Source organism: Labeo rohita, chromosome 25 (assembly GCF_022985175.1).
Source record: "Labeo rohita strain BAU-BD-2019 chromosome 25, IGBB_LRoh.1.0, whole genome shotgun sequence".
Lineage (NCBI taxonomy): Eukaryota > Metazoa > Chordata > Actinopteri > Cypriniformes > Cyprinidae > Labeo > Labeo rohita.
Window position 1 is genome coordinate 27347860 of NC_066893.1, and position 14783 is coordinate 27362642.

The following is a 14783-nucleotide window of genomic DNA, read 5'->3' on the forward strand; positions in this document are numbered from 1 at the left end:
CCCACTAAAACATGCATCACCATCATCAAGACTATTAAAAGCTGATCTAATACTGCTGTGCATGAAGTGTTTTTAAAGCATATGAAGATCTAGTGAAGTCTAGAATCATTCTGGATTAATTTTACTGCTGTCAGCTTTTAATAAATATGCCAAGTCATACTGTTGCTTCTTTGAGCATTTTAATTATGTTCTACAACATCACTTATAAATATAGCTTCAACAGTGATTACCAGGGTTCAAGCGCTTTAAGGCTTTTAAACATAAAAATACATTATGTATAAAGCCTTTCTTTTTAAGTACAGGTAATTTACCATAGACAGTGTTGGGGTAACGCGAGTTACGTAATAATATTTTTTTTCAAGTAACTAGTAAAATAACACATTACTTTTGAATTTCTATTTAGTTATATTTTTCGAATAAATAACGCCAGTTATTTTTTTCCCCATTTATTGATTGACAAGTCTCCTGTCGGGAAATTGGGAGTAAACATGATGTTACTGTATTCTAGACTAAATATGAACATGCATTAATTCATCTCACTCACACAAAACAGATTCAGTATTCCTCAAAATGACTACAAACAGTGAAACTCAGAATATGATGTAACCCTGCAATAATTAAATATGTTAAATAAAACAAATATCCTTTATGTATTTAATCCCATTTTATTAACCAGTGTCATTGCTGCTGACTTTCGATGATGCAATTCAACCATACTAATAAGCAAAAATTACTTTAGATAAACTAAAATTTGTGCTTCATTTTTTTTTTTTATAGCTGAAGAGTGATCTCCTGCATAAATGTGCTTTTCTTTCAGCCTGAGGTGAATTCATTTCAGTTTTGGTGTAAAAGTGCTTTTACATTAGAATTGTTTTATATTAAAAACAAAGAAGCAAGCCCTGCCCAGATTTAAAAGGTAACGGAAAAGAAACGTAATGCATTACTTTCCATAAAAAGTAACTAAGTAAGGTAATTAGTTACTTTTTCAGGAACTAATGCAAAATTGTAATGCATTACTTTTTTTTTTTTTTTAACTTTATTTTTATACATTAAAGAAAATTACAAACAATGAACTAAACATTCCTTGACAGCAGCAGTAACTCAGAGAAAAAGAAATGATAATACAGACAAGAATTGAATACAGAAAAAGAAAACACAATGATGTCAAATAATACAACAGGGAATAAATCAAGCATCCTTACTGATCAGTTAGTTTTCAATGCATCCAGGTACCTAGTAACAGGTGTCCATCTTTGTATAAAACTGTCTAGTTTCAGTTGGAGTTGGGCAGTCATATATTCCATTCTATAAATAGATTCAAGTTTTTCTATCCATTGGGAAATTTTTGGAGGGTGTGGCTTCATCCAATTAATTGTTATGGTCTTTCTTGCACTTAGTAAGAGTATATGCAGTATATATCTCTGGTTTTTGCTACATAAATCCTGGGGTATCTCTTCAAGCAAGAAAAACAGGGGAGTAAAAGGCAAGTCTATATGCAAGATTTTCATAATCTCAACCTTTACCCCTTGCCAAAAAGTAAATAATTTTGGACATTCCCAAAATATATGTGTGTGATCTCCTACCTTTCCACACCCCCTCCAACATTTCTCTGCTTCTGGACTGTTAACAAATTTTGATATTACCAATGGTGTTCTAAAAAACCTAATTTTTGTTTTCCAGTCAAACTCCTTCCAATTATGACTATTGATGCCCTTATGACATTCCGTACAAATGGTTTCCCAAGTCTCATCCTCAATAATTTCGTTAAATTCAGACTCCCACTTTGTCTTTATGTTAAGTGTACCATCTGTTGAATCCAGCATCAGTCTGCTGTATATGTCCGACACGTGTCTTTTATGTAATGGGTGCAGTTTCTTTATATCAATGAAGTACTGTTCCACATTAGTTGGGGCTTTTTTTAGTATTTCCCTTTCCTTATGATTTGTAATAGAATTTCTTAGAATAGAATCACTTGATGATAACATAAATTATCTGCTGTCCAAACTTTCAGAGTTTGCTTAACCCAAATATTTTTTATTTTCATCTTTTTCTGGGATTGGGGTGTCATAAAGGCCAGTGCTGACAAAGGGGCATTTGGTGCAGAACCCTGTTCCATGTTAACCCATCCTTTTTCAACATCATTGTTAATCCAAGCCACTACTGCTGTGAGCTGAGCAGCCCAGTAATAATATCTCAAATTAGGCACACGCAATCCTCCCTTACTTTTTCCTAGAGTTAACAGCTTCAGTTTTATTCTGGGTCGTCTGTTCTGCCAAATGAACTTTGATATAAGTTTATCTAGCATGTTAAATGTAGATGCCGGAATCCATACGGGGAGGGGCTGAAATAAGAAGAGCAATCTAGGTTAAATATTCATTTTGACTGTCTCAATCCTACCAAACAGTGAAAGTGGTAACACCTCCCATCTTAGTAAATCCTTTTTAATTGTGTGGATTAACTTGTTGTAACGAAGTGAACGAGACGAGAGGCGAGCGGATCCATATGCAAGCTTTTATTTAAAACGCGAGACAAAGACATGGTCGTACAGGCTGGGTCGAGACGGGAGCAGACAGGAATATCAAAGGCAGTGGGAGAGAGAGTAATCCAATAAACGTGAGCAATAGTCCAAAAGGCAGGCGGCTAGACAGTCCAAACGAGAAACCAGGCGAGAGAACAAAACCAGGAACGAGGAAACTAGGAAACGCTAATAATAACAACAACAGGAAAATACAACCAACCGTGAAGTGCACTAAAAAGGAGCGGGGTTTTTATAGGGCGCCTGATTGGTCACGGGGACTGACGCAATAAGAGCGGTGGAGGATGGGAGATGCAGTCCGAGATGTATAGTGACAGTCAGAGTGCGTAAGTGATGCGAGAGTGACATCTGGTGGTTGGTGGACAGCGGGACACAGACCAGATTCGTGACATAGCCCCGCCCCAAGGAGCGGCTTCCAGACGCTCTAAGGGAACAACAGTCCAGGGGTGCGGTGGGGTGGGAGCGAGACAGGGCGAGGGTTGGAGGGCCAGGTCCATGTGGAGGGCCCAGTGATTGAGGCAGGGCCGACAGAGCAGGTACCCTCCAGGGCGGAGCCGGAGGCGGAGCAGGAGCCCTCCAGGGCAGAGCCGGAGACGCCGGGGCCCTCCAGGGCGGAGCCGGAGGCAGAGCGTGAGGCGCGGGCGCCCTCCAGGGTGGAGCAGGAGGCGCAGGAGCCCTCCAGGGCGAAACAGGCGGCGGAGCAGGAGGTGCCGCAGCCCTCCGGGGCGGAACAGGAGGCGGAGCGGCCTTCCGGGGCGGAACAGGAGGTGGAGCAGGAGGCGGAGCAGCTCTCTCGGGTGAAACAGGAATCTGGGTCACGGTCTGGGACCTGGGGAAAGCAGGGACAGTGGAGGCAGACAGAATAGGGGGAGAAGGTGCAGCAGCCCTCCTGGGCGGAACAGGAGGCGGAGCAGGTGCCGCAGCCCTCCGGGGCGGAACAGGAGGCGCAGCAGCCCTCCGGGGCGGAACTGGAACCTGCGTCATGGTCTGGAACCTGGGGAGAACAGGGACAGAGGAGGTAGACAGAATAGGGGGAGAAGCAGAGAGCTTGTAAGGGGACGCCACCTCCAAGGGAGGATCCACAGCCGAAGCTGACACCTCAGGAGGTATTGGCGCGGCTTCTCCGACCGAGGGGAGCTCTGGAGCAGGCTTGTGACCAGACGGGAGTTCTGGAGCAGACTTGAGACCAGACGGAAGCTCTAGAGCAGGCTTGTGAGCTGACGTGGCCTCAGGAGCTGACTTGAGACCAGACGGGACCTCTGGAGCAGACTCGAGACCAGACGGGACCTCTGGAGCAGACTCGAGACCAGACGGGGGCTCTGGAGCAGACTTGAGATCAGGCGTGACCTCAGGAGCACAGTGTGCAGCCCACACACACCAAATGGCAACCGCCATAAAGGGAAGAGCAGTGGCGGGTGAAAGGACCTCTTTGATGATGGATCTTGGCGATGTTGGTGCCGCTGAGATGTTCACTGCCCTCACTGACCCCTGTGGTGGGTCCAGCATACTGACCATCATAGTAGGCTGTGAACTTGGGATATCAGACGAGGCATGGCACTGCTCTGGAAGGTCAGACGAGACGTGACTTGGCTCTGGACGAATAGACGAGACCTGACGAGGCACTGGGAGGTCTGATGAAACATGGAGAGGCTCTGGACCGTCAGGCGGGACGTGACTTGACTCGGAGCGGTCGGACGAGACATGGCGAGGTTCTAGACAGACGAGATGTGACGGGGCTCTGGAGGGTCAGACGAGGCGTGACTTGACTCTGAGCGGTCAGACGAGGTGTGACTTGACTCTGAGCAGTCGGACGAGGCGTGACTTGAGTCTGGGCGGTCGGACGAGACGTGACTTGAGTCTGGGCGGTCGGACGAGACGTGACTTGAGTCTGGGCGGTCGGACGAGACGTGACTTGAGTCTGGAACAGCAGCAATAACTTCATTTGGCACATGAATATCAGCTGTGGTTTGACTTAGTTTGTGGAGATTGGCCGTGACTTCACTTGATTCGTGAAGCTCAGTAGTCAGCTGACTTGACTCTTGGAGATCAGCGGTGACTTGACTTGGCTCATGGAGATCAGCGGTGTCTTGAACTGGCTTGTGAAGAGCGATGACTTTACTTGACTCAGTAACCACGGCCCTGACGTTGCCTGACGCAGGAACGATCGCCTTGACGTTGCTGGATTTGGAAGCTTGACTGGACTTGGAAGCTACAGCCGTAGCCTCACTTGACTCTGGAGCAGCGGCTGAAGCTTGACTTGGCTCTGGAACGACAGCAGCAGCTTGGCCTGGTTCATGGAGATCCGTTGTAACGGGACTTGGCTCCTGAACAACATGGCTTGACTCAGGAACAACAGCTGTAACGGGACTTGACTCGTGGGGAACAGCTGTGACCTGGCTTGACTCGAGGGGCACAGCCGTGACCTGGCTTGACTCTGTGTCTTGACTTGATTCGGGGGTAGCCGCCGTGGCATTAAGGAGCACCATTTTAGCCGCCCTTACAGTCACTAGAGGAGTGTCCAGCACGTGGGCCATCATGATAGGCTGTGATCTTGAAATGTCGAATGAGACCTGGCGAGGCTCGGGGCCTTCAGGCAGGACGTAACTCGACTCAGGGACCAGGACTGTGGCTTTGCTTGACTCAGGAACCACTTCAGGAAGTGCGGCCATGAGGGGTGTAGAACCAGGAGCAGAAAACATGACGTGAACAGGCTGTGGCTTGACGGAGATGTCCTGAGCAGGCTGTGGTTTGGCTGACGTGGCGTTAGCGGGCGCTGGCTTGACAGACGTGGCGTTAGCGGGCGCTGGCTTAGCGGCCATCCTTGCGACAGACTCTGGCGTGGCAGCCATCTTGTGCAGTGGCTCTGGCGGGGCAGCCATCTTGTGCAGTGGCTCAGGAAAGATGGCTGTAACTTGACTTGCCTTAGGAGGAGCAGCTCTGACTTGACTTGATGTAGAAACAGGAGCTGTAATCTTGCTTGACTTGGAGACTTGACTTAACTCGGGAAATGCAGCTGTAAATTGACTTAAATTGGAAACTTGACTTGACTCAGGAAATGTAACTGCAACTTTAAATGGCTCTTGTATGGCGGCTGTGACGTGACAGAGCTCTGTTCTCGCTGCCATCTTGTGTACGGGCTCCGCCGTCGCCGCCCTTGTGTGGACGCGCTCCGACGCGGCCGCCATTTTGTGAACGGGCACCGCTGTCGCCGCTATCGCGTTAACGCGCTCCGTCGCGGCCGCCATCTTGTGCGCGGGCTGTGCTGACGCCGCCATCGCTCGAGCACGCTCTGTTACGGCCGCCATTTCACGAGCGATCCAGGCAGAAAACCTGTTTGTGGCGTCGTGATCCGGCGTTACCGCCAATCTGCGAGAGGGTTGCGCGGCTGATCTGTCTGCGTTGTCGCGTACCTCCTTCGCGACCCCCACAGTACATGACGAGCCCCACACAAAAACGCAAAGTTCATAAAAGCCACTAGCGAAGAGCGCGGACCCTCGCGTCTCAGCCTCGCTCTTAGTGGCTCATTGACGCCATCAGCAAACAGTTCAATAATAATGCAGTCCGGGAGGGTAGAGTAGTTAGTAATGGCCAAAAACTCACGGATGTATTGTTCGAGTGTACGTTGTCCTTGCTTGATCCTTGCTAAGATCAGGTCTGTGTCCATGTCGGAAGATTGTCCGGGTGAAAAGCTGCTGGATCCTGTAGTGACGGTTGGTTCTGTAACGAAGTGAACGAGACGAGAGGCGAGCGGATCCATATGCAAGCTTTTATTTAAAACGCGAGACAAAGACATGGTCGTACAGGCTGGGTCGAGACGGGAGCAGACAGGAATATCAAAGGCAGTGGGAGAGAGAGTAATCCAATAAACGTGAGCAATAGTCCAAAAGGCAGGCGGCTAGACAGTCCAAACGAGAAACCAGGCGAGAGAACAAAACCAGGAACGAGGAAACGAGGAAACTAGGAAACGCTAATAATAACAACAACAGGAAAATACAACCAACCGTGAAGTGCACTAAAAAGGAGCGGGGTTTTTATAGGGCGCCTGATTGGTCACGGGGACTGACGCAATAAGAGCGGTGGAGGATGGGAGATGCAGTCCGAGATGTATAGTGACAGTCAGAGTGCGTAAGTGATGCGAGAGTGACATCTGGTGGTTGGTGGACAGCGGGACACAGACCAGATTCGTGACACTTGTCATAATTTGCCTGATACAACTGTGAAATTTTAGGAGTAATGGTAACTCCTAAATATTTGAATCCCTGTTTAGACCATCTAAAAGATGTTCTGTCACTTAGTTCTGCCGGCCAGACTCTAGTAATCACAAGTGCTTCTGATTTAGTTGAATTGATTTTATATCCAGAGATGGATTCATATACTTCTAGACAGTCTAAAACAGCTGGTATTGAAGAAATTGGATTTTCAATAAATAATAATATGTCATCTGCATATAGAGCAATCTTTTGACAATTATCAGCCTCATCAGCTATTCCTTGTATAAGATGATTGCATCTTATGCTCTCAGCCAATGGTTCAATGCTCAGAGCGAACAAGACAGGAGACATAGCATCTCCTTGTCTTGTTCCCCTCCCCAGATCAAAGAACTCTGAACAGTGACCGTTCACCCTAACTCTTGATTTAGGATTATGATAGAATATTTGTATCCATTTTATAAATGTGTCATGAAACCCCATATATGTTTGTGTTTGTTTTAAATACATCCAATCTAATCTATCAAACGTCTTTTCGGCATCTAAACTAAGCAACATTGAGGGAACCTCTCTCTTTCCTGCAGTCATCTGTATGTTTAGAGCTCTTCTAACATTGTCAGCACCATGGCGTCCACTAACAAACCCTGTCTGGTCTGGTTTCACTAATTTTCTAATATGTGTCTGAATCCTCTCTGCTAATTGAAGTTAAAATTTTTAGATCCTGGCAGAGAAGACTTATAGGCCTATAACCTGTGCATTGAGTGGGGTCTTTTCCAGCTTTATGGATAACTGTTATTACTGCCTCAGCCCATGATTTGGGGGGATCTCCTTTCTCTAATGCATAATTGTACATTCGACACAGAATTGAGGTTAATTCTTTTATGAAAGCTTTATAAAATTCTCCAGGGGAGCCATCTACTCCTGGCAACTTACTATTCTTGAGTTTACCAATACTTTTCTTAATTTCCTCCTCTGTGATGGGACTAATCATTACTTCAGACTCCTCACCCGTCAGTCTATTCAGTTTAACAGAATCCAGAAATGTTTTTATTTTTTCTTCCTTATTTGACTGTTCATCCTTTTCATATAATATTTTATAATAATCTTTAAATGCATCTGCAATTTCTTTAGGTTGTGATGTCATAATACCCGTACATGGATGTTTAATTTTCGGGACAGCTAGCCTGATTAATCTCCTCTTCGCGTCTGCCACAGGGCTTTTGACAGCTCCGTCTCCAACGCGTCGCGTTCCCCCATTGGCATCTTGATACCGAGTTCCTGAAGTGTCAGCAGGGCATCCGCCAGCGTAGAGAAAGATTTGTCGCCGGTGTCCAAGCTGATCTTCAACTGTCCCGGGTAAAAGCTCCGTGCAGTAATGCCCTTCTTCTTAAGTTGTCGAATTACATCTCGCACCTGAGCCCTTCTTCTCTGTAGTTCAGGAGAGTAGTCGTTGTCGACATAGATTCGCTTATTGTTATACATGACTTGTTTTTGTAGCCATGCCTGGCGTAAGATCGCTTCTTTCACTGGAAAATCGGTGAATTTCACCACTATAGACCTGGGTGGTTTCGTGTCTTTTGGCTTGGGAGCCAAAGCTCTGTGAGCTCTTTCGATTTTTATTTCAACATCAGGAAGAGAGTTTAAAATTGAGGTGAGAAGGTATTTCACAAATTCAACCGGATTCTTCCCTTCTTCGCTGTTTTCGGGCACTTGGTAGATTCTTAAGTTATTCCGTCTTAGCCTGTTTTGCAGATCACCTCGCGTTGCAGCAGGTATCGAATTGCCCTCCCGTGTCGCATTACAGAATTCTCATTGTTGCTGATGCGTTCCTCTGCCTCTACGATACGCGTTTCCAGCTTTGTTATTTGATCTTTCAATTCTTCGACTGAAGTTTCTAACCTTGTCAGCGATTCTTTCGTTGCAATGTGACCTTGCTGATTTTCCTTTCGCAGTTGTTTAAGTTCACCAGCCAGATCTGTAATGGCTGATTCGGTGCTAGCCCGCGTCTGTATAGGGCTTAGCGACCGTTTCCTTTCGTCTCTCTCTCTTAAACTGTCGTGTTTTGTCCCAGACTTGGCATATCTGCTAGACGAGCTCATCTTTATGTTGCAAAAGATGTTTTATTTACAGTGTATAAGTTGTTATTTTAGCTGGTTTAACAATAACTTAGCGGAGACCTCGTTTTCCGATGCCTATTCAGTCATGGCGTCACAGGAAGTCCCCGTAATGTATTACTTTTAAAAGTAACTTTCCCCCAAATGTTTTGTAACATTTATGACTGTTATAGCACCAGCTGTGGTCTGATCTCTTTAAAACTTTGCATGCTTGTTTAGAATCACCTGTCGCATGTGCTCAGCAGGTTTTGTGAAGTTTTTTTTCCTTTAGCCTTTATAGGATTTTGGGACAGCCCCCTTTTATAAATGACCCCGTTATAGCTTCCCAAAGGGTAAATTTCAACATTTTTTAATAATTATCGACCTAGAGAGTCCAGAGAATTGTACTGCAGATTGAGCAAATTTTCCAGATTGAGTGAAAAACCTAGGACTAGTTTGCAAAATAGGTTTTTGACATCTTCTCAAACATTTAACAAATGATTTCTGTTTCTAGAGGCAAAGTTGTCCGGAACAAGGAGTTCTGTTATATGATGCGAATACCACGTGCATGTGTGAAAAAATGCGCAATGCTTAGTTATGTACACCCTTGAAAAATGCTATAGCGCCTCCCAGTGACCGATTTCTTTCAAATTTCTCACAGACCTATGGGACCGTGAGTCAAACAGGTCCACCAAGTTTTGTTCCGATTGGCCTCCATTAGCCATGTCTTATAGGTGCTCAAACTTCATCAACCAATGATGGCCCCGCACAGCAATTTTCATGTTGATCAGACAAATGGTTACGTAGGTATAGCCAAGCTCCACGATTTTTGTCCTGCAACCTCAGATTGAACTCTTATAAAAGTGTTCTGAGTTTGGTGAAGATATCTCATTCTGTTCAGGGGTTATAGGCATTTTACTAAAAGCGGCCCTGCTCCTTTCGAACGTTTTCGAATGTTAGACTTTTTTTTAATTATAATAATTGTTGATATTCGCTCTGAGTGTATCCTCAATATTATTAAAGTCAAACATTTCTAAGAGTTTATAAAGTGTTTCACATAAAATGTGACATTTAGTTTTCAATAAATGTCTGTAGGTTTGTTTGTTTCCCTTATTCACTGGGTTTTCTGCAGTCTCACACATGGGCTGTGGCTGGGCATGTTGATACTTATTTCTTTATGTAAAGATGTTTTAAATTTTTTTTAACAAGCCTTAAAGGAGAAGAGGCTCCTAAACCATGTTTTTCTTGTAGATAGTCATGCAGAGACTGAGTGGAAAATGGTCAATTATTGCTAAGTTATGACTGTTTTGTTGCAAAACAATTTTACTAACATTATAAATAGCCCTCAGGGGAAAAATTAAATAAATCAAGTATGACACAAATCCTTTCACTAACCGCAAAATCTGAGTTGGATTTGTTTGTTTTTGTCACATCGAAACTAACTCAGCGACTCGCTTCATGAGACAAATAAGGTTAACAGATGGAATTAGCCAAGAGAAAATCAAACTGTCTTCTAATATTGATTCTTGCATTTCACATCTCATCTTCAGAAGGTTAGTATCTGCTCTCTTTTACTATTTAGCCAATAATGAGATTTTTTTGTAATTAATTTGATTGTAATTTTAACTAATTCCTGCTTAAACCTTGAACTCAAAGCATTAAATATGCATTTGGCAGATGCTTTTATCTAAACTCTTAAAAATAAAGGTTCTTTATTGGCATCAATGGTTCCATGAAGAAACTTGAACATCCACAGAATCTTTCAAATGCAGAAAAGGTTCTTTATATTTTAAAAAGGTTCTTCAGATTTTTAAATGTTCTTCAAAATGGTTCTTTTAAGAACCGTTCACAGAAAGTTCTATGGCATCACTGCAAAAACAACCTTTTGGAACCTTTATTTTTAAGAGCGTAATGTGACTTATTGTTATCAAGTGTTCTCTCATAACTAAAACCACAATAACAGCATTTTTAGCACTATGATTGTTCCTCTCACAACCTTTAAAATAATTTGGAGCAAATACACAATCAGAGACAGTGTTTATCAACAAAAGTCTGAATACTATAGGTTAATCTATACTGCCTAGCCCTAGTTCACACAGCTAGTTTCATTTTCACTTTCAGCAAACTTGCAGTGATATGTCAAAGAGGTTATTGGATTACGTTATGCAAGAAAAAGTATTTTAGTTTATGTAATTTTACATTTAATTTAATATGATTCTTCCAGTTTTTTATTTAATTATCTGTGAAATTTAATAGCAATTTCTGAGTGAAAACAGTTTTAGTCTTCTTTTCAAGCAAAAATATTGAAATGTCCTTAAAACAAGGCAAATGTACTAAAGATTTGGTTTTAGAGAATATATCTGATTATTTTTCTTACCCCACTTGCAAATTGTTTCTCTTTGCATGGCTTCACTTTCTCTTCCAGCTTCTCATGATGAGGCCCTGAGGATAGTGGGAATCAGAGGTCAGTCCAGATTCAGTGCTGCAGATCTTCTGTCAGGAAGGACAGATGGTGGACAGGAGGACAGAGAGATTGTAAAGACTCCAGTAATTACAGATGAGGGTCGTAGAATGATGCTGGTCACTGGACCAAACCTCTGTGAGGAGGACACAGCGAGACAGACCTTCACAACAGCGCTGTCTCTCTCATCTCCTGGACCTCACGCCATTTTAATAGTCCTGAATTTGGAAGATCAACAATCACAACAGTGTGATATTGTGAAACGAGCCCAGGAGCTGCTGGGAGCAGAAGTCCTGCAGTACTGCATTGTTCTTCTGCTCCAAAATCACCAGGAACATTTCACAGGAGCATCCAGAGAAACGATCAATGCGTGTGGAGGAAGATTTCACCTGATGGGAGACTCTGAACCAAAACCTGCTCAAACTGCAGCTCTCGTAGCAAAAATAGACAAGTTAGTTCAGCTCAATAATCACAGATTTTACTCAGTATTGACAGAAGATTTAAAAACTGAAGAAACCATTCAAGTTGTGCATAAAGAGAATCCACTCTTATCTGTAATATATGACACTTTAGGAGGAGCAGTTGGAATTGTAGGATGGATTTTCCTTGTTTCACTTACCTCTCTTGTTATTTACACTAAAGGAAGGGACATAATATCAATTTTTGGGGCAGCATTTACTGTACTTGTATTGTTTATGGTCTATCTAAGACATTTTATAAGTCCAGATCTTGCCATACCACTAAATTTGGCCTTATTATCATCACTAGCAACCACACTTACAATAGACCCCACAGTGACTGATAAATTCGAGTTTAACAGAATGAGTCAAGTCAACAGATTTATCATAGCAGACATTCTAGTGCATTGTGTCAGGGTGCTAATACTTCCGCACGCTATAATGATGTGTTTCATGTTTATGGTGGGTTCGGCTTTGGTCTTTGGGACAATTATCAGCATCAGGACGTGGTCAGATGTTCTAATAGCGTGTTACGCAGCTCCTGGGGTCACAATTGGGGCTTTTGCATTCTCATTTTGCACCAAAATGATTAGATGTACATTTTCAATATACATATTTGGGTCGTTTCTGTGTTGTAACTTTGGGGCGACACTTTCAGTGGGGTTTGTGAATGTGTTTGGTGGGAGGATGTCAATAATTTTGCTAATATTAGGACTGACAATGACACATTTCCATTTAAAGAATGAAATGTTAAGAACCGAATTCTGGTTAGCTGTTCTTATAATGCTTTTTTCATGTGCTTGTGTGCTCACTGGTTTAGTCACTCAGTGCATTTTAGGGTTGATAGTGAGTTTTCTCAAAGTGATAATAGAAAACTTGCTCAGTTCTTACCTGTTTTATGTGGCATTATTGTTTGGTTTGTTAATAGTAATTTATCAAAAGCAGACTGCATTAGTCTAGTACAAGTCACAAAAGCAACTAAATCACAAAAAACACATTATATTTTAAAGATAATTGTTTATAATATCCTATAGCTCTAGATGAAAGTGTGTTAAATGTCCACTTATTTCCTCCTCTTCATTATTGTGTATTATGTATTCTTTCTTTTGATTTTCTTTGTTTTGTTTAACTGTACTGCCTTAATGGTTTGATGTTTTGTACTGTTTAATAATAAAAAAAGAAAGAAATCAGAAAAACATGTACGATACCAGCGCCGAAGTCCTGGTCTCAAGGATTCGCGAACCCGCACCAAAGTAAGTTCCGGTCTGATTCAAAAGATATGCGAGTCATCATTTATACCGGGACTTCGTGGTGAATCATTCAATTTGTTAAATGATTCATGAACCTGCTCTGAAGTTCCGATCTAAATAAAAATATTCATGAACCGTCCTGCTCTGAATCAAATGATTCGCGATAAGCGAAGTTCCGATCTGAATAAAAACATTTACAAACCCGGTCTCCAGTTTCGATCTAAATCAAATGATTCGCAATACGTGCTTTGATGTCAGGATCATCAGGTGATTCACGATGCGCTTCGAAATAGTGAATCATTTTGTGACGCAATGGATTAACTGATTTGTAGTTTCGAAAAGCTCTGTTTCACAAATTATTATACATGCTTTTTTAAAACCATTACAAGTGTTGTTAAAATGAATGAATGGCTTTTTTAAATCTGTTTTTGAGTTTGAATCAGTTGGAGCGGTTCAAGCGTAAATGACCCATTCAGTTTATTCTCCATTTTTCGTGTCTTCAGCCATGTTTACACGACATTGTCAGTACTACTACGGGCTTAGCTCGCTAGTTTTATGTTATTAACTGAAATAAGTGAAAATGGTATAATGTTTACAAATAGAGTTGTCAAAAGGAACTGGTTCGGTACTTTCGCTACTGAAATTTTTAAAGGGGTCATCGGATGCCCATTTTCCACAAGTTGATATGATTCTTTAGGGTCTTAATGAAAAGTCTATAATATACTTTGGTTAAAAATTCTCAATGGTTGTGTAAAACAACACCCTTTTTACCTTTTTAGCCAAAATGAGCTCTGCAAAAATCATCTCATTGTGGTCGAGGCTGCTTTAAATGCAAATGATCTCTGCTCGCCCTGCCCCTCCCTGCTCTCTGTGGAGTGACAAGCCTGTTTACTTTAGCCGCATTTAGCTGCGTTTAGCCTCTAAACTTGCTAACTAGCAAATTTTTAGCAAAGGCGAAAGATTCATAAAAAAACCCCTCATACTCACTTCTGCTGTAAGTGAAGCTGGATCACGAATGATTCGCGCAAACATAGGAGGATATATGAAGAGTTCAGATGCAAAACCAGCTAAAAGCCATCTTGGTCAAAAATGAGATAATGACACTGAGTGACTGCTCTTGACACATATTATACGTCCATCAAATACTTTTACTTCAAACTCGCTAAAATACCAGCCTCAGCCCAATCAGAAGTACCGGTACTTACATAGAAACTGCTTCACACTCCTCACCGAGTGCTCACACATAAGCACAATGGGAGCGTGTGTCAGCGGATCTCTAATACATCTGCACATAGGCGGATCCGCTGACAGACGCAGCTTTTAAATGCTCCTGTTGTGCTTATCAGTGATGGGGAAAGTTACTTTTAAAAGTAATGCATTACAATATTGCGTTACTCCCTGAAAAAGTAACTAATTATGTTACTTACTTTTTATGAAAAGTAATGTGTTACGTTATTTTTGGGTTACTTTTTTATATCTAGGCAGGGCTTGTTTTTTTGTTTTTAATATAAAACGATTCTAATGTAAAAACCCTTTTACACCAAAAGGGAAATTAATTCACCTCAGGCTGAAAGAAAAGTACATTTATGCAGGAGATCACTCTTCAGCTATAAAAATGAAGCACAAATGTTAGTTTATCTTAAGTAATTGTTGCTTATTAGTATGACTGAATTGCATCATCGAAGGTCAGCAGCAAAGACACTGGTTAATAAAATGGGATTAAATACATAAAGGATATTTGTTTTATTTAACATTTAATTATTGCAGGGTTGCATCA